Here is a 21,906-nt window from a genome sequence, read left to right on the forward strand (position 1 = left end):
GTGGGGCAGTTATGCATCTTTAAAAGTTTCATCCTTGAGTATTTGGAAGGGATTGGCTACCATTCACAGATTTTGTACTGTCTAGAAGTTTAGAAGCTTAACTCAGTGGAGGAGAGAGAGAAACATCTGTAAACAGCTTTACAAGGGGAAATGAAGTCTTGAGGGAACTGAAGACCAAAGGATCCCAAGTGGGTGTCTGCTACAAAATAGTTGTGGATCAAATGCTTCATTGCTGTGGTAAGCTTAGTGAGGTACTTTCAAACTTTCTTACACTATTCAGGTAGTTTCAAACTTTCTTACACTGGGTGACTTGCTGAGGAAACTTTTAAAATAAGGGAAAACTTAAGCTACATTAAATTACTCTGCTTTGATTTCATATATTTGCCAGGTGACTGTGGAAATACCTCCAGTTCTGAGTCCTAGAGCTCCTTATAAGGGATTCCCAAGAGCAAGAAGATAACTATGTTCAAAGCCTTAGAAGCTGGAAAAGAAGGGGAACCCCTTCTAATTTCTAGCCATTTAATGAGGTTTACCTTCAGGGCTAAATCTTGCAAATTTAGTGCTAACCTCCATAACCTTTGTGTCAGATGTAAAAATGTAGTACTGTGTGAGAATTAAATCCATGAACACCAGCAGCTGGCATACTTCTTTTGTTTTATAATGAACAAAACACTATACCAAACATAACATTTCTTCCTCAGGGTAGGATGAGTGGCAGATTGTTATCATATTGCTTAATGTACTCCTGGAGGCTTCCCCGTTGGGGAAGTTTAACACAGCCTTTTCCCTGCAGCTCTGAAGTGAGGGAAAAGTAACACACAAAAAAGCCTCTCTGAGTTGAGATAAAGCATTGAGATAACATAAGAGTTTAATAATAATAATAATAATAATAATAATATGCACAATACTTTAGTCTATTTGCAGAAAAAGCACAGCAGAAAGCAGCAGCAAGAAAAAAGCAAACAAGGTAAAAAACCCAAGCCAGGGAGCTCTTCCCCCATCCCTTCCTGTCCGGTTGCCATCTCATCAGAGGAGAGCCAACACCCAAAACCCCAGAGCCCAAAAGCAACAATGGGAACAGGAAACCTCTTATTACAATCTGAGCTTCAAGCCCTATAATACTTTATTCCGGCCAGCACTTTCATTTTGAAGCTGGCCTGAAGCAAGATGGCACTGAGTAACAGCAGCAAATAATCAATCTAACCCATGAAATGTCTAAAATCCAAACAGAATCATGGAATCATAGAATCAATGAAGAAGACACAATGCTCTTGCAGAAGTGAAAACTTTGTTTCAAATCAGGAACAATATACCAGCTCCAGTGAATTTTAGTGTGTTCTAAATCCTCCATGGCCAGATAAAGTCTCTATACAAGCATTAGAGAGGGAGATGGAGATGCAGAGGGTGTTACACCTGTGGCTGAAACACCAGCATAGCATAGCATAGCATAGCATAGCATAGCATAGCATAGCATAGCATAGCATAGCATAGCATAGCATAGCATAGCACAGACCAGGCTGGAAGAGACCTTCAAGATCATCGTGTCCAACCCATCATCCAACACCATCTAATCAACTAAACCATGGCATCAAGCACCCCATCCAGTCCCTTCCTAAACACCTCCAGTGATGGCAACTCCACCACCTCCCCAGGCAGCCTATTCCAATGGGCAATCACTCTCTCTATGAAGAATTTCTTCCTAACATCCAGTCTAAACCTCCCCCGGTGCAGCTTGAGGCTGTGCTGTCTTGTTCTGGTGCTGGTTGCCTGGGAGAAGATGGCTGCTCCAAGACTTCAGGCAGGTTTTCTGTCTGACAGAGCTGCACGCACATAAACATGAGTGGCTGAGGAACAGGTTGTAGTCCTGAAATATTGCCACTTTCACTCAAATGGTTTATGTAAATATTGTGTCACTAATGAACAGGAGTTCTTGTAAAACCAAGAGTAACAGAGCCAAAACCCTCACTGCCGTAGTTCTGTGTGAGGTTTGCAGCAGTTATTAATGTCCGTTTAATTACAGCAATGTGTGCAGTTGTTCTTAAGCTCTGCTTAAACTTGGTTTGCTCTCTACAGGTGCAGTGATCCTTCTCACATTAGCAGACTGACTATGAAAACACGTTTTGCTAATGCCTTGGGTTTTGTAGCTGATTAAAAAAAACACCATGGAAGAATTCTGCCTGCCTTAGGATTTTGCAGGAAATGTTGTTTATGTTTTAGCTAATATAATACTTAAGTTTATTATTTGATACTGGGTCACTTTATTTGGCTCTAGGTCAAGGCAATAATACTTTCACTTGTGGTTAGTTGGTTTACCAGGAAAACTGTTGCAGTTAAGTTTTAGGTAAAGTTTTACTATGAGTCATTGATCACAGAAACACTGAGGTTGGAAAAGACCATCAGGATCATCAAGTCCAACCAATAACCCTACTCTTGCAGTTTGGAACTAAAATTTTAGTTGTAAACAGAATTTCCCCCAAGGTTTCAGACAGTTTGAGAGGGGTGGACTCCTCAGCATTCACATTATAATAATGATAAGTCCATCTAATTCATTTGGCCTGCAGAATAGCTTATATTTTGCAGTAGAAGTCTGATATATTTGTTTTGCTGCTGGCTCTTTGCTGCTCCGCTTTGGCTTTAGGCTGTGCTATCTTTAACTCTTGGGCTTCTCTATTCTTGCTTCTCTAAAGGTACAAGGGGGAGCAAGAGGGAGCATACATGGTTGTATAGCTGTCTTGGGTCCCTTTGTCCCTGAGAGGGGGCAGGGAAGAACCTCATCAAATTGTTAAACACTTCTCCCAGGCAACCAGCACCAGAACAAGGGGACACAGTCTCAAGCTGCACCAGGGGAGGTTTAGACTCGAGGTGAGGAGGAAATTCTTCACCGAGCGAGTCATTCGTCATTGGAACGGGTTGCCCAGGGAGGTGGTTGAGTCACCATCCCTGGAGGCGTTCAAGAGGAGATTGGACATGGCACTTGGTGCCATGGTCTAGTCATGGGGTCTGTGTTGATAGCTTGGACTCAATGATCCTTGAGGTCCTTTCCAACCTAAGTTATACTGTGATACTGTGATATATACACATATATATGTATATATGTATATATGTGTGTGTATATATATACACACATATACATACACATACACATGTAAATACACTCTGTATATGTTTGTTGCCTTTTATACTTTTGTTTTTAGCTTCTTTTTGTAAATACAATGCAATTTTTACTTCCAAGCTCTGAGTGTGGTGAATTTGCTCTTGGGGGGGATAGATTCTAAACAAAGTTATTAGGGGAGTTACTGCAGGGAGGCAGTCTCAGAAGACCTGGCCTGCCTGAAACCAGCCTAGCAGTGGGGGAAGCAGGGGGGAGAAAGAGCCCTGGGGGTTTTAGGCATACACTCTGTTGGGGAGAAGGGAAGTGTTGGGAGGCCTGTGGGTCTGCTGTAAGGGACTCTGTATGCTTTGGGATTCTTTGTCACTATGCTTTGTACATTTCTGTAAAACACCAATTGCTTTTCCACTTAAACTTTCCATCATTTTCCAATACATTTGTGTGAGTGCCATTCTTTTGCCCCTTTCAGGGGCAATAGAGGATCTGTCCAGCCTCAAAGCAGGACAGCAGGCTTCATTAATCCGTTATCAGAAGCTGGATGTCAGCTATTTCTTACATTTCAGCCTACTTCCCCCTCGGGTAAAACAGAATCCCAGTGGGTTTATGCTGCTATCAGAATTAAGCAGTTTCTGAGCCCTAATCTCACTCTGCTACAACATTGTTCTCCTTCAGCTGAGCACAAACATCTCCTCTTTGCTTCTGAAACATTGCTGAACTGTGCTACAAGCTCAGTGAGCCTCCTTAGGGATGCCTTCCCAAAGCTTGTACACACTTTTTTACTGTTGTTGTTTCTGGGGCTGCTCCACGTTTCTTTAATTACTTAGCTGTGGATGAGCTTAGTGAGCAAGAAATTGTCTTGTTCTCTAGGGCCCTGATCTTGCAAGGTGCGAAATGCTCTCAGTTCTCAATAAATTATGGCTCCCACAAACACTGAGATTGCCAGTTCACCATAGGATTGGTGATTAGCTCATAGCTCCATGTTGCTCACTAGGTAGTTACTGGACATGCTGCTGTCTGAAATCCAAATACTTTCCAGAGCTGCAGCAGTAGCCATGGAAGGAGGCTTTGGTTTCCTTGCTGGAGGTCACTGCCCTTAACCTTTTCCTGAAATCAGGGTTTTGGGAGAGAGGTGATTTCTTTTCCAGTCCTTGCTTGAAATTACTATGTTAATATTTTACCAAAAGACTGTTTCATGTAATGTTCAAACATGTTTAGAAGTCAGTTCCTATTGCTATTTTATTTCCCTAATAGAATTCCAGCTTGGTGTTTTGTTCTCAGCGGTTGGACAGCACCTTCCTTGTGAGTCTTTGAGTATTGCAGTAAGGCTCACAGGCTCACAGGATCTTAAGGTTGGAAGAGACCTTCAAAGATCATCTAGTCCAACCCCCCTGCCAGAGCAGGACCATAGAATCTAGCACAGGTCGCACAGGAATGCATCCAGAGGGGTCTTGAAAGTCTCCAGAGAAGGAGACTCCACAATCTCTCAGCTTCAGCTGAAAACAGCAAAAGCACTTTCTTACATTTTGCTTTATTGGTAGCCAGATGGTTAGGCTGTGCTTCTCTGCCAAGAAAGACACAATGATGAGTGCCCTCTGGAGAGGGAACTGAGCCCCTGGCTGACACAGACACTTTGGCACAGAGGGACTCCTGTGGCACCATTTGTGGGAGAAGCAGAATCAGCACATGTTTTTGAAGTATGACTCCTAGAGCTAATACTTCAGGTGACAGAAGCAAAGTAGGCTCTGTGGTACTGTAACACACTGCAGCAAAGCTCTTTATGGCCATAATTTGTATTAAAAAATGGAGTGAGATGAGCTCTGGGCATGTAATTTTTCAAATTTGCATTATCTTCCACTGGTGTTGGTACACTTCCTGCAGAGTATCAGATCTCGGTTCTGTTGATGGTGATTAATAAAACATGTGAGAGTAGGCACTGACTGTTTTGAAACTGCTTGTTAGCACTTGTTCATTTGACAGATTTTCTGAGCAAGAGGGTATGAGAACACTGCCACTTCTGTCTGTGATAAAAACATGCCAGGGTTTACATTCTGTTTAACATTCATCTTATAGCAGAAACAATGAAGATGGCTCCTTCTTACTCAGTAAATGCAATCTACTCATATTGTTTTGCAGTAATTATTTCCAATTCCTTTGCTATACTGATAACTGCAGGGACACATACTGAATTCAAGGAGAACTAGATGCTTTCAACAGCTGCTCACTTGCTCTGTGATTAGACTATACATAAATCTTAGGTGAAATCAATGCTAGAGAAGTGCAATGTTCAGAGCTTGACACCATGCACGCCTCAGCATATCCTCTTCTTTGCTAGTGTTGGGAGCGAGCTATCTTGAAAACAAGACAAGGAACAAAATCATCCACCCTTTTTCCCCCTTTCCACAAAGCATCTTCAAAATCTTGGGCAGACCACCCAGCTCAGTGACACGCAAAACATTTTTCGGGTGCGGTGTTGTGTAAAAGAGAACCTTTGCAGGGTTAAGAACTGAAAATAGGCTTCCAAATTGTCCTGTGCTCGAAAGCAGCTGAAGAAAATCCTCTTTGCACAGGCCTGGCAGGATGACAGTTCCAGCTGGGAGAGGCCTGGAGTCAGTGTCTAGCCTCCAAGTAATCTTTTTCCCCCTGAAATAATTGGAATCACACTAGTAGCAAAGTAAAGAGGGGAAAGGCAAAGAACAAATCAGTCAAGTCTTCAAACACATGCCTGATTTAAACCCCTGAAATGCATTTATCTAGATATACTGCTACTACTACTACTACTAATAATAGTAACAATACTTGAGTTCAACAGCTGGGATTGTACAGAGCTGAACAAAATATCTGTGGTGTCAAGGGTACCAAGTAGCAATAACCCACATCACTTCCATATTCTGAATACAAATTAAGATTTCCAGTACTGTTGTCATTACAAATCTCTTTTCAGTTTCAGGTATTACTTTCCCAAGCTCAGATATATTCTTAATTAAAATCTGGTAAAGAAAGCTCCAAAGGCAGCATCTACCAAAGACTCAGAACAAATTATAAAGGCTTCAATAATTTAACACTGAAGCTTTTTCCAGTAGGCTTAGTTTAAGGGGCTGATCAGCTGTTAAAGACAGAAGATGGTAGCTTAAACCTTTCAGTCTATAAAATGGAATATATTCACTGCTTTGCAGCAGAATTAATTTGGCTTCACAGGTGTTACTTCAGCCAAATTATCAGGGGAATTAATCACTCTTATAGATTAGCCCTACCCATCATGGAATTTTGCCATATGCCTTGTTGTAGTTGAAGCTACAACACACTGAAGGTCAATAAATACTTGGTATTACATCATAACTTGTAACTAGCTTTATCACTTGAATCTGTAGAGCCAAACTTGACCTCTTACACTGCTAGCCAATCTTCACTGCATAGCTTTGTGAGAAATCAGCTGAGGAGCCTTTAATTTGTATTTGACTTTAGAGCTTGGCCCTACAGAGTGCCAAATGTTATTGTCTCACAGGGAGGTCTTGCAGAACTGAGGCACTTTGTGTCCTTCAACCTCCTAAATTGAGGTTTTAGCGGTACAGTTACAGGTTACCTTGCTTTGCTACCTGAAACAGGCTGTAAGAACAAGTAACATTGCTAGAATCAGCATTTGAGCTCAGGCTGTTTTAAAAATCATCATTCAGGGGCCAAACCCTTGGGGCACTGAGCCCTTCTGCAGCTGCTGACCTGGCTGGCTCTTAGAGCTGCTCATCCCTTAGCACTCTTGCTCAGCACTAACCACATTCAGCCTTCTAGGGTCAGCAGCTGCCATTGTGTTCAAGGTTAGTTGCTTTAAACAGCTGCTGAAACATAAGAAGGCTGTCAGCCTTTGTCCCCCCCATGCAATTACAGCACAGCAGTTCTTGCTATAGCAGTCATGAGCGGATCACTCATGATTTTTCTCTACGTTGTTTTCAATTGCCCTTGAAAAACTTGCCAACAAAGAGGCAAAAAAAAAGGGGAAAAATGCTTCCCCAGAGTGCAGTGATGAACAGGAGGAAAATATGGGAATGCCATTTTTTTATGGTTAAGGGAAAAATAAGTGGATATCATTTTGCTAAACTGGTGAACAATTATGAAATTAATTCAGTCATAATATCCTGGTGGATAGGAAGCCTGTGACACTTGAGCTAACAGCTTGACAGTAATAAGGTGTGGGGCTTGATAAAAGACATAATAATGTTAAATTTTATATTGATGACTTCCCCTTTCCAATTCATATATGTTAGATTAGTCCTTAATCATGTAGGAGAAGGGGAATGGAGTTTATCTCACAATCTTTCTTCACTGGACTGTGTGGGGTCTACTTCTCTGGCCTAAAGGTAAGTGCCATTCAAGACGTCCCAGGGGTACCTGAGGCACTTATGTGGGGCTGTAGATATTACACAAGAGCTGGGAAATATTTGTGCTCTTTTGAATAGGCAGTTTACTGCCAGGCACCTGTGTGAGATGCTTCTATTTCACATAAGAATGCAAGCAGCAAGTGACGGGCTGGGATGGAGCTGACCTCAGCCAAAAGCATGTCATTTTGGATAATAAAATGACACAGGTATGCACCATCAGCTCCTGAATCACTGTATTTCTTCTAGCATTTACTTCTGAAGGTCACTTCCTTTGCAATGTGTGTGAGAGAAGATGTAATCTATGTCAAGAGAAGACTTGTTACTCTAGTTTTATGTCCCACGTGCCTGATGCTCCAATGTCTCATCATACAAGCTTTGGGGGGGTTTACAGTGGTTGGCTTCCAGACCCTAACCCAGCTGCTCACTCACTTGCCCTCCTCAGCAGGATAGGAAAAAGCTTGTGAGCTGAGATAAAGACAAGAAGATCACTCAGAAATCACCACTGCAGGCAAAACAGACTATCTTCAGCCAGCTCACAGCACTTTGTCTCTGCCACTACTTCCTCCCACAATCTACCCTGGCCCTAGCATCAGGCGTGCAATCATTCATCAGCTGCTCCAACATGGGAGCAGGAATGACCTGTAGGGATGTTTCTCACATTTTTATTGCTCCTCTATCTCAGTTGCTGTGCAGCCCTTTTTTTGTGCTTTCTTAAATGTTTTCTCAGAGGTCCCAGCAGCCTGACTGATGGACTGAGCTTTGGGGTGCAGTGGGTCGGTTTTGAAGTTGGCTGGAACCAGTTCTGCCTGGCATAGAGCAGTCCCTGGTCTCTTCACACTAACACCACCCCTGCAGCCTCTTTTCCCCCTCACTAACAAAATTTTGCCACAGAAACAGTTCATCAGCCCTTCTCTTCAGGAGTCCTGGTGTTCTATCTAAACTCAGATAAGGATATGCTTGAGCTCAGCTAGTCAAGATTGCTGTGACTATCTGCTTTACTTCAAGTGAAAAACCAACCAAACAGAACAAAAAACAAACCACAAATGCACCAAATCCACACAAAAAAAAAAATCCTGACATAAAATCACCATAATTCATCTCAGGTCTCTGAATAACAGAATTCCTTTTCAGACTTTCAAGTCAGCCTGCAAAGAACATTTTCAGAAGTACCTGTCCAAGTGAAAACACTTCACTGAAATTATGACTGCTTTGGATCTTTGCTGAAGGAAAATGTGAATAAGTATTCAATTATTGAAAACATTTTTTACTCTATTAACCTTTCCTTTTACCTCTCAAAGGTTAAGAGACAATTTATCTGTTTTCTCAGTCACATATTTGCCTTTGTTGGCCACCTCCACTATGACTTGTGAAGGTGTCAAAAGAAAACTGTTATTCAGAAGACACTGGAGAAATAAATAAAACATAAAGCATTTATAGAGTTTCTTACATATTTTGATCCCCACCTAGCTGTTAGAAGAATCTTCATCTAAATACTTGGGGTCTAGATGACAATTTTTTTCTGGCTGAAGGAGTCACTTCAGAATTAAACCTGCACAGCTCTGAGCTCCACTAGACCCTTGCAATCCCCTATCTGTACACAAGCTCCTCTCCAAATTCTTGTCTTTGTGGTACAGAAAGCTGTAAAGTGGTGCAAAGGAGAGATAATACTCCATTCCAGCATTACCACTTACTTCATGGAAGGACAACCTCTAAAAATCTTGCCAGTAGGAGCACATTGAAAGGGGTCTCTGGTCTTAAGGCATAAAAGCAGGCTTGGACCTGTTCTTTCTTCAGTGCACTTGCACAGTTATTTTTAACCATTAGCATAATGATAATAGGAACTTAATTATCTCAGTGCTTCTGCCAAATGTGAGGGGAATTAGGTGGTGGGTTCAGAAGTTACTGGCAGAGATATTCACCTAGGCCACTAATGAGACTGCATGGAAAATGGCTCTCTTGGTGACTCCAATTACATTGACTTTTATATAAAACAATTTGCTATAAATTTAGTAGTGTGACCTACGAGACAGGGCTTTGGATTGCAATTTGGGAGAACTGAGGTCTGTTTCCAGTTCTCCTGCAGATCTGCATAGCGACTACAGTGAAAACTTTTTCCTCCTGCTGTTAAACAACTTTGGAGTAGGCCACTTTCAACTAGTACTTTGAAACTGGACTGCAAATATGTATTACTGTTGAGGACCCTAGACACTGTTATAGGAAGGTTAACAGGCAAACTAATCAGTTTCCCTCAAATTTGGAAAGGTCTGAGTTTCAGCAGTCACCATTTATGCTGTAACATGGTCACCAGAGGAGCACTCCAGCAGTTTTTCTCTTCACTAATGTCTACCTAAGATAAAGACATTTTCTACACTGTTGAGAAGACTGAGAGGGGATGTAATCAATGTCTATAAATATCTGAGGAGTGGATGTCAAGTGGAGGGGGCCAAGCTCTATTCAGTGGTGCACAATAATAAGACAAGGAACAACAGGTTCAAGCTTGAACATAGAAGATTTCACCTCCACATGAGGAGAAACTTCTTTACAGTGACGGTGACAGAGCACTGGAACAGGCTGCCCAGAGAGATTATGGAGTCTCCTTCTCTGGAGACTTTCAAAACCCTCCTGGATGCATTCCTGAGCAGACTACCCTGGGTAATCCTGCTTTGGCAGGGGGGCTGGACTCAATGATCTCTGGAAGTCCCTTCCAACCTCTCATGTACTGTGATTCCGTGACACTGCATGATTGCAGAAATATGTAGTTTTATTTCATAGCCATTACAAGTTTCCTCTAAAGGCATGATTTTTGTAGCCCAAATCAACAGGATTGTAGCTGACATAAGAGCTAAGAAGGTTTGTCTAAACATGAGGTTTTACTCTCTGTATACATTTTAGAAGTAGGAAAAAGCTAAACATGTACTACCCATGTAAAAACCACTCTTGTGTCAGAAGTCATAGTGGCTTACCAAACTTGCTTTCATTTCAAATTCTCCCTGTTCCTATTAAGAAGTTCAGTGTGTTTTTCTCATTGCAGGTTCTTGTTGCTTCTATTAAGATGTTTAATGTTATTTGCTTAATGCCTTAGATAACAGCACTGGAAACAATCCTGCACTGTCGAAAGGAATAAGCAGATGGCCAGAAACTAGACAGCTTTCCATGAATACATGTAGTTCTGCACCATATGCAGTGTTGATAAGTGAGTTTCTCATGTGAGTGCTGAAAAATAAAGCATATGTGCTAATGTCTAGATTGCTCTAAGGCCACTTGTATCATCTTGCCCTTTAGACTAAATCCCTATAGGAAGATTTAAAATATCCACCCGGTCAAACCTGTACTTTTGAGGATCATTGTCATGGAGTGTGTCTGATTTTTTTCCACACTCAGAGCCTGCATATCTCATCACATACTGTGCAGTTGTTGAAAATTTCTGGAGGGAACTCTCTTGTAATATTAAATATAAATGCCCAGATAGAACCAGCTGGGTTCCAGTTTATAAACAAAATGAAACAAACCCCCCAGAAGCCAAGGTCCACGTTTCAATCTCCTGGTGTCATGGTTATTGGCATATATAACTGCTGCATGAAAGCATCTTACTGGGCATGGAAGGCTACATTTTCCAAGGACTCTGATCTGCTTCATGCAGAACAGCATAGCTCCCAGGCATTCCCACATGGGTGGGCTCTCCTCCCACTAGCAAGAGAGGGACATTTGTGTGGTTTCCAGTATTTACAAGTGGCTGTCTGGGTTAGGTGAAGCAAAATTATTTTTGTGGTCACAAGGATGTGTTTTAACAGTTTTGGTCTTAAAAATGGGAATTTGTATTGGCAACACAAGCTTCTCCATCACAGACATTTCCCACACTGACTCAGCTTTGGAAAATCCTTGTTAAGTGCCATTTCCAACCATGCAGATGTATTTCAAACAAATAGCTAAGGTGTAGGTGCCTGAATATATGGAAACAATGCCTGGCTCCCTTACACAGGCTGTGTTGGTCACCTTTGCTAGGAGTCACTGAACCAGTAGCCTGAGAGAGGTGAAGATGCAGTAGCTCCACGTTCCTTGTTCATTCTGTGTATGTGCAGCGTGCACACATACAACAGACACATACATACATAGGTACCCACACCAGCTGACACACATGCAAGATACTTACATGCTGCCTCTTGTCTCTGGCACTTTGTAGTGTCAAGATTCCCAGAGATGGGGGAGTGGATCCATTTCAACTGGAGCACAGAGGAATGTGGCATGCCGTCAGTATTAAGAGCAGCTTCTGGGGTCTGAATCTTGTGATTGAGTAGAATAGAATAGGGATAGGGATAGGGATAGGGATAGGGATAGGGATAGGGATAGGGATAGGATAGGATAGGATAGGATAGGATAGGATAGGATAGGATAGGATAGGATAGGATAGGATAGGATAGGATAGAACAGAACAGGTTGGAAGAAACCTTTGAGATCATCAAGTCCAACCTATCATCCAACACCATGTAATCAACTAAACCATAGCACCAAGCACCCCATCCAGTCTCCTAAACACCTCCAGTGATGGCAACTCCACCAACTCCCTGGGCAGCCCACTCCAATGGGCAATCACTCTCTCTATGAAGAATTTCTTCTTAACATCCAGCCTAAACCTCCCCTGGTGTAGCTTAAGACTGTGTCCTCTTGTTCTGGTGCTGGCTGCCTGGGAGAAGAGACCAGCCCCTACCTGCCTACAACCTCCCTTCAGGTAGCTGTAGAGAGCAATAAGGTCTCCCCTGAGCCTCCTCTTCTCCAGGCTAAGCAACCTCAGCTCCCTCAGCCTCTCTTCATAGGGCTTGTCTTCCAAACCCCTCCCCAGATTTGGTGCCCTCCTCTGGAGGAAATAAGGCACAGATCCAAATCAAAGATGTTCCATATAGGTAGAGAGATAAAAAACACTGCAGCTGCTGAAGTCACTATACCTTTAAAAGTAATCAGAAGGTTGTGTAGTAATTTATATGTGAGCTTTTAGAAAATAATTTAATGTACTCCACTTTTACAAGGTTAATTTTTTCATGGCCTCTTGATCACACAGATAACTAATCAACACCCAGATTTAGCTTTTGAAAGCGTTTATTTGCCCCCTGGTTTCCTTTGATGCTATTACAGCGTGTAGTTTAAATCTTCTTTAATCTACTTCAATTCTGGCAGGCTGATTAGTAAACATTAATTATAAAGGTGCTGAGTAGGCATTGTGAAGAAAAAAAAAGAGGATGAAGAAGAGGCAATGTCTGGGGAAGGGAGAGTGGTATAACAATCTTTCTAGCCTGCTCTGTCACTACATGTATGTCTTTGTGTTCCATATTATACCAAGCCTAGCAACAATCTGACGTACTAACCCCTGACTTCTGCTGCCACGCAGCTGAAGCTCCCTGTCTTGAATTTGTAGCGGGGTCTCAGTCTCTGTTCTCCTCTGTGACCAAATGTGCCAGACCTCATCTATCAAAGGCTTGCCAGCTGCCTCTACCTTGTGCTCAGAAAATCCCTGTTCATGAGCATTCTCTGCTGAGCACTTGAGCTGGGATTTTTCTCATGTGGCTTGATACATTGGCTTCATCCTAGAGCTCATACACCATCAGTGTTGCTTCATGCATGAGAGATAATATCACCTGATAAAGCTTTATGCCAGGCACTGACAAATAGAGCAGGCCTTGGTGGGAATGAATTCCTGTATTCAGGAATTGTTTTCTTCTCTGCATAGCAAATTTTTGACACTTGGTTCAATTTAAGAGCAAGCAAGTCCTGCTTAACCAGGCATACAACCAAGCACACCGTGAGTTTGTGTCCCTGGGAGCTCAGGTGAGAGTGTCAGCATTGGAGAGGGCTGCAACAGAGCACTGTGGCAGGAAAAACCAAGGAGAAGCAGAGGCATTTAGAGAAGAGGAAGAGCTTAAAAATTTATTATTCAAGTCAGAGAAGTGAATGAGAAATGTTCTCTGGGGATAGAAACGGAGAATAAAATTCCAGCTAAATAGAGCATATTAATTCAGTAAGGTATATTTAGGTCTGCTGAAGAACAGCAGCAAATATTTATGAATTGTGATTAGCAGAATTATGTCCTTAATTCATCCTAGGTGATAAATCCAGCTAACAACACAGCACAGCATTTTCATATTTGTTCACTGACAATATGCTTCTGTGGATGAGCTGGTGGATTGCCACTCAGTTAACTTATTGTTGGTCTGACAAACCCATTAAAATGGAACACCCTGAGAGGATAATTCCTTCAACTTTGGAAGCAAGAATCTCTACTTTGCTTTTCCCACAAATACCCTGATGTTTCTATTGCTACTATGGTGGCTGCTGGTTGGTTGCCATGTCACACAGTATTACAGTATAACTTAGGTTGGAAAGGACCTCGAGGATCATCTAGTCCAACCTATCAACACAGACCCCATGACTAGACCATGGCACCAAGTGCCACGTCCAATCTCCCCTTGAACGCCTCCAGGGTCGATGACTCAACCACCTCCCTGGGAAACCCGTTCCAATGACGAATGACTCGCTCGGTGAAGAACTTCCTCCTCACCTCGAGTCTAAACCTCCCCTGGCGCAGCCTGAGACTGTGTCCCCTTGTTCTGGTGCTGGTTGCCATTCTATGTCCATTCTATTGTCATTGTTCCTTTATTACACCACATGGAATCGCTGCTAATCAGCGAGGAAGGTGTCAAACAGGTTTAATTGCTGATTTAAATCGAATCAAATCACTCATTGTTGTCAGTCCTAATGCAGCACTTTGTAAAAGCAGTCCTTCAAGTGGAATGATGATGTCAGAAATAAAATCCAATTACATGTTTCATAAACCCAAAGACCCCCTCAACTATATCTATAAGTCCAGCATACTTTATTAGCACAGTGGAAGATTTACTAGAAGGCTTCAGGGGCTGTAGCTGCCTATCAGCTCTGCTCATTGTAAGCTCATGCCCAGTGTCACCGTGGAGTGATTGCAATCCTTCAGAACTCTTTTTTCCTGATGCAGACATATGCAGCATTGCCCAAGCAAGCAAACCCTTCTGTCTGTGATGTGAAGGCATTACATTGTTTTTCTCAAGTCTCACTGAGCACAATGATGCCAGTCAAAGAGAAAGGCAGGATTTTTCACCCAGCACTAGTTTTCACCATAAAGATTTAAAAGTACTGGCACAGCCATTCTTAGCTCTGATACTGGAGTAAGCTTAGGAAATCCTGGTTCCTCTCTTGCTTTTGTCAAAAGTTTCCTGTGTTGTCCTGTGCAAGTGGTTTATGCCAAGATTTAAAAACACAATTGGCATTTTTAGGTGACTTGAAATTTCTGAAACTGTTTTCCCAAGAAAAGGGGATCAGAGGGCACCAAATATTTTTTTAAGTCCTACATTTTCTCCCTATTCTTCCTTTTCACATTTATTTTAGGGGTGTTTGTAGTGAGAGGAATAGCTACAAGTTCTGAGACTTCAAAGCAGAATCCCAAATTTCTTCTGAAAAGCCTTAATTTAACCCTTAATCTTGAAGTTCTCAGAATTCATTAATAACTTTTGAACATTTTAGCATTCATCTTGGTGGGTCTGCAGATAGAATAGAATAGAATAGAATAGAATAGAATAGAATAGAATAGAATAGAATAGAATAGAATAGAATAGAATAGAATAGATCAGGTTGGAAGAGACCTTCAAGATCATCGTGTCCAACCTATCATCCAACACTATCTAATCAACTAAACCATGGCACCAAGCACCCCATCTAATCTCCTCCTAAACACCTCCAGTGATGGCGACTCCACTACCTCCCCAGGCAGCCCATTCCAATGGGCAATCACTCTCCCTGTAAAGAATTTCTTCTTAACATCCAACCTAAACCTCCCCTGGTGTAGCTTGAGACTGTGTCCTCTTGTTCTGGTGCTGGCTGCCTGGGAGAAGAGACCATTCCCCCACCTGGCTACAACCTCCCTTCAGGTAGCTGTAGGCAGCAAGAAGGTCTCCCCTGAGTCTCCTCTTCTCCAGGCTAAGCAACCTCAGCTCCCTCAGCCTCTCTTCATAGGGCTTGTCTTCCAAACCCCTCATCAACTTTGTTGCCCTTCTCTGGACATGTTCCAGCAAGTCAACCTCCTTCCTAAACTGAGGGGCCCAGAACTGGACACAGTGCTCAAGGTGTGGCCTAACCAGTGCAGTGTACATAGAATAGAATAGAAAGAACAGAATAGAATTAACCAGATGCTGTGTAAATATATTTGCAACTGACAGAATCATGCCATGAAAAGACTTGCAATGGAAAAGACCCCTGAGCTTCAGAAAGGTGACTTGGTGAGCAAAGGCTTTTTGTCATCTTTCTATGACATGATGGCTTTGCTGCAGGGTTGTTATCTTTCCTTATGTCTTATATGTCCTTCACATTTTAGAAACCAGCTTCACTGGACACTTACCTACTATATTTTTAGTGTCTTCTAGGTTTTTTTTGCTTCATTATGAAAGAATGAAAATTTAGATAACTGCAGCGATTGGTTGCTCTTTGTATGTTATTACACCACAGCATTTCACTTGTGTGTTTTCAATTTCATGGTGAATTAGAATAAAGGGTTTTTTTTATTCACCAGCAGAAAATTGGCATCTGCTCAATAAACTATCTCAGAGATGTATTCATTCCAATGCAGGTGATGTTTGAATGATTCCATCCATTTTCAAAGCTATTTTGAGGCATTCAAAGTCAACTCTATTAAGGTGATAGATCGAGACCTGGGATTTAGACATAGAAAAGCTCAGCACTGCTGAACCCAGCATAGGTGTCTTGTCCACACAGTGTCATTTACAATGCTGAGTTATGTGCCTAGGCACAGTACTTCATGGGGCTCTTAGCTCTTTGTGGCATCATCCTAAAATAGGCAACCTCTGGAAGACAATTTTTATTCTCTCTAGATCTCCCTTTATTGTACCCATGGGGACAACTCAGTGAAAAAGCTGCTTCTGAGTCTTCATGAAATATTACTTTCACATCCTGGCTAAATCTAAATTAATCCAAGAGGCACTGTCAAAAATTCTCTCTCCTGTGCAGACATGAGTAATGATTATTTGGCAGTCATGGCATTTAAATATTGATAGTCTTCCTTAAAAGCTCTTTTATTTCATTATTTGATATTTGACTGTTTTACTTTGTATAAATGTGCAAGCAATTTGCACCTAATTAAGCACTTGTCACTTAACTCCTACCTACAGTTTTCCACACTGCTATTCTGGATAAGAATGAAGTAAAATGATATGGCTGCACTGGACCAACTATCTTTCCCTTGAAAATTCTTCATTTCCAGGAACATTGATGATCAATGAGTAAGTCAGATTCTAACTAAGTTAGAGTAAATTAATAATGCAAGCTACAGATGAAAGGGTCCAAAATTCTTTTTTCTTTGCTTAAAATTGGCTACTCTGAGATTCTTAAGGTGAATCCCTGTACAATAGTGAGTAGAATTACAAATAACAAAGTTCTAGTATTTACCTCAATATGATAGACCCCCTAGCTAAATCTTAGCTCCAAATGAGACCTTAAGGGGAGATGTCATCACTCTATACAGCTTCCTGAAGGGAGGTTGGAGCAAGGAGGGGGGCAGCCTCTTCTCCATGACAACAAGAAACAGGACTAAAGGAAATTGCTTCAAGCTGTGCCAGGGAAGGTTCAGGATGGATATTAGCAAATATTTCTTGACTAAAGGGGTTCTCAAACATTGGAATGGTCTGCCCAGGACAGTGGTGGAGTCGCCATCCCTGGGGAGGTGTGGAGCCAGCACGTTTAGTGTTGACCCTTCCATGCTGGGTTGAAGGTTGGACTAGATGATCTTGCAGGTCTCTTCCAACAAGACATATTCTGTGATTCTAAATGTTTACACATTTTGAGCATTACATTCCATCTATGAGGAAGAATTCTGGGACAACAGAAAGACGTGCATCTAGTTAGACTAAGTAATGTGAACTCAGATTCAATGTCCTGGCCAAACTATCTGTTTTGAGAAAACAAATCCCTCAGATAATTAGTTTACATAAATTTATCATAAAGCAGTATCTGCTTTCATAAAACAGTATCAGCAGTATATACTGAATGATACCCAGACCACAGTCTCCCACAAGCTTTCATAGATACTAATGTCCAGGTAGTAGTATATATTTGACCTATTAAATCTGCATATCAATTGTTTTGGGAGGAAGCTGTGGTGATAGGGTTTTGGATGAGCTTTTCAGATACTGTCATTGGAAATGGAAACAAAGAAATACTGCTTTAATGCCACTGACCTAGACCTCTGACTGAAATTTGGAAAAGGATTATGGAATGGCAGGAGCTATGAGGAATCACTTAGTGAATCAGATTTTGATGTGTCACAGTTTCCCAAACTGAATATTACATTGAGGCTTCCTAAAGAAACTTTTGAAGTGAGGAAGCATGATGATAAAAGTTCAAAGCACTCCACAGTAATTCTAGCATGCTAATTTTTAATAGCACTGATGTATTTTTACTTGGAGAAGGCAAGAATAGTAACACTTAATAGAGAGTGCCATGCAGAGAACTTGAAAAGCATGTAAGAATGAGAGGCTGTTTTCTGAATTTGGTCTTTAATGACTTTTCATTGCATGTGAAAATATGTGAAGGCACAAATGATACTCAGAGTCACAAATAATGCCTCGAAACACACTGCAATCAGGAACAGTATGGCTATCTAACACATGTAATGTTAAGAAATAATAAAGCCAAGGATGATTTAGCTTGTGATCCAAAAGCCATTCTGCTCTTTAAGAAGAAAGGGTTGCAGGACCCAAGGGACCGTAAATTAGCTGAGACTTGCCAGAGCACAGAAATATTCCTGCTGCTGCATAACACTGCTAGCTATATGCAGCCTGCCTCCCAGACAGCTGGGCAGCTTGCTGAGCAGTTCAGGCTGCTGAAGGAAGTTCAATACACTCTGTCTGTAGCTGTTAATAACTCAGAACTACCTGCACATCTAATGTTTTTTGGGGGGGAGCTGTTTGCTGGGGAGAGTGCAAGGTATTACTGTTGGGTAAATTGTCTTTATTACTACTCTCTGAGTGATCTAAATCCCTCCATTAATTTTGTGTGTCAGAACCACAGGAAAGTGGTGTGTGTGCTTGTGTATAACATAAGACTTAGGGTTTCCCTCCCACTCTGCACTTGCCAACACAATAATACAAGCCCCATTGTGCCCTGGTGCTTTATTCATTTTGTGTTTCCCACAAAAGCTACAACTAGCAGTTTGCACACTTCAGAAGTGCCGTGCAGTTTGGTAGATAATTAGCAGTGTGGGTGGCTATGTTTGCTTTTCAGCCTTTTTTAGAACAAAAAGAGTAGAATATCCTGCACATGTTCTTCTGACCATAACTTTTCTTTCAGAATATGGACTGCAATGAGCAATGCAACCACTACTGCCATGCTGTTTCTCAGTTTTTATTTTTGGTTGACATTGACAAGTACAGAAAGATGAACTGTCCACTTTTCCACACTCAGTGATGAGGCATGATGTAGCACCTGGGGGGAGGTGGTTACAGAATCACAGGGTATCTCTGTTTGGAAGAAACCTCAAAGATCATCCAGTCCAACCCTCAACCCAGCACTGGAGGGTAGAATACAAAGGGTTCCAGAGATGCTAAGATCAGTACTTGTTGAATCATGTTGGTCTCTTCTCCCAGGCAGCCAGCACCACCACAAGAGGACACAGTCTCAAGCTGCACCAGGGGAAGTTTAAGCTAGGGGTGAAGAGAAAGTTCTTCACAGAGAGAGTTGTTAGCCGTTGGAATGGGCTGCCCAGGGAGGTGGTGGAGTCACCATCCCTGGAGGTGTTCAAGAGGGGATTGGACGTGGCATTTGGTGCCATGGTCTAGTAGTCATGAGGTCTGTGGTGACAGGTTAGACTTGACCTTTGAGGTCTTTTCCAACCTTGTTGATTCTATGATTCTATGTTGCATCTCTCACTTCAGCCCTGCACCTGAGGTTTCCTCCCATAGAAACCAGGTCAGAGTAGATGTCTATAGCTGGGCCTCGTTCTGAGGTGGAGGCCGGGGACAGACTGAGCATGCAGCAAAAACACCTAGAAACTGTCCTGTCCAGGTGTCATGGGCTGATGTTGCTCCTGTTAACTGGAGCAAAGAGATGACAATAAAATCATGTAAATAGAGAAACCATAAAGCACTGAGGGTAAGGAAGAAACAAACCAAACTCAGACAGATCTGGGAGAAAGAACTATCAAAATGCAAACTGAGCTTCATTCAATACACAAATCAATCTGGATCTGCATTCGCCTTCTATCTTACAGCAGACTGTAATTATAACTATGCTGACTGCTGTTTGCTGCTGATATAGGAGTCAAGAGAAAATCTAGTTAATTCCCTAGCACTGCAAAAGCCCATATGGCTAAGAGAAGGGTTTCATTTAATGAATCCAAATTATCAGCTCAGTCCGCTGATGCGCTGGGAGCTTTTATGAAGTCCATTTTACATGCAGTAACATTTCTGGCTATCCCAAAATTCAGCTGAATTGAGTTCAGGAGAAAAGAAAGTGGTATTATTCAGTTAATGGTTTGCACTTATCTCAAATTAAAAAGGGGGACTTAGTTAAAATAATGATGTTATTTTATATGTATAGGTTCCGTTGCTTTTTAATTACCCTAATGGTGTATTTGGGTGGATCACAGGTGCCTCTACTAGTTGACATTTAAAAGCACATTCTAAATTACAATTTCCAGGATATGTGGCCTGTAAAGACATTTCCAGCTGAAGGTCTTTTGTATTAGCTGCTTGTCACTAGCACGCCCCTCCCTTTTAAATATATATATATGTGTATAGATATATATCTGCAGCAGGTTACAGTGGAATAGCTTGTGATAACTCAGCACATGACTTTAAAGAAGCTACTTAGATTTGGTTGGTATTTTAAATTAACCTAGCCAAATCACCACTGTCACCTTTTGGGACAGAAGCGGTCTGAATTCCCTAAAAAAATATTAAAACATTCAAATCACATTGAGAAATACACAAGCAAGTAAAAGCGACATGAAAAGTGATGGTATCACACAGCTGGGTGGCTGCAAAAGAAGATGTACAACAGAATCACAGTACATTAAAGGTAGGAAGGGACCTCCAGAGATCATTGAGTCCAACCCCCACTGCCAAAGCAGGATTACCCAGGGTAGTCTGCACATGAATGCATCCAGGTGGGTTTTGAACGTATCCAGAGAAGGAGACTCCACAACCTCTCTGGGCAGTCTTTTCCAGTGTTCCATCAACCTCACTGTAATGAAGCTTCTCCTCATGTTGAGGTGAAATCTTCTATGTTCAAACTTTTGTTGTCTGCTGTCAACAGGACTGAGATCTGGATTTATATTCAGTTGTCCAGAACTGGAACAGGCTCCCCATGGGTTGCAGTTGAGTCACCATCCCTGGAGGTATTTAAAAGATTTGTAAATGGGGTGCTTGTTGTCATGGCTTAGTGATGGAACTGGCAGTGCTAGGTTAATGTTGGATTCTTAAAGGCCTTTTTCATCCTACAGGTCTTAGAGGTCATTTCCAACCTAAACAGTTCTAGTGTTCTATGGTTCTATATCCTGGATTCAGCAACTGAAATAAACAAAACATTAAAAATAAATAGAAAGATAAACATGTGTGCAACATGTGTGCCAACACAAAAATTGATATGATATGAAAAGGATAAACTCACATGACCTAAATGCTGCTGAAGCCCATCTAATGTGACATCTTTAGGCTGGTTCTTCTTCTGAGAAGCCCAGCTATGGGAAATGGTGGCTGATCTTAACAATCCTCCTAGGAAAACAAATCAAGCTAGGCCAGCATTTTGACAAATGATTTTCAGTCTCTGTTTTTAAAGGATCTCCATCCTTCTTAATCACTAAACTTTTTGACTGTTCTATTTGGCAAATTTTTCATCCAGAACTGTCAGAAGTGGAGAGAAGGAAAGAGACGAGGAAGAGGAGAGGGAGAGGGAGAGGGAGAGGGAGAGGGAGAGGGAGAGGGAGAGGGAGAGGGAGAGGGAGAGGGAGAGGGAGAGGGAGAGGGAGAGGGAGAGGGAGAGGGAGAGGGAGAGGGAGAGGGAGAGGGAGAGGGAGAGGGAGAGGGAGAGGGGAGGAGAGGAGCAGGTTGGAAGAGACCTTTGAGATCATTGAGTCCAACTTATCATCCAACACCACCTAATCAACTAAACCATGGCACCAAGCACCTCATCCAGTCTCTTCTTAAACACCTCCAGTGGTGGTGACTCCACCACCTCCCTGGGCAATATCCAGCAGGGTATTGTGACCTGATGTATGTGACAAAATGCAGGAAAAATTCCCCCTCTCTTGCTGGTGGCTTTCCTGCAAGAACCAGGTGCCACTGAGATGTTCCCTGAAGCCTCACAGTGAATTATTTTGTTGTAATAACATTTGTAATAGCA

This window comes from Melanerpes formicivorus, unplaced genomic scaffold (assembly GCF_026170545.1).
Source record: "Melanerpes formicivorus ecotype bairdi unplaced genomic scaffold, bMelFor1.0.p_v2 SCAF_90, whole genome shotgun sequence".
NCBI classification, from domain to species: domain Eukaryota; kingdom Metazoa; phylum Chordata; class Aves; order Piciformes; family Picidae; genus Melanerpes; species Melanerpes formicivorus.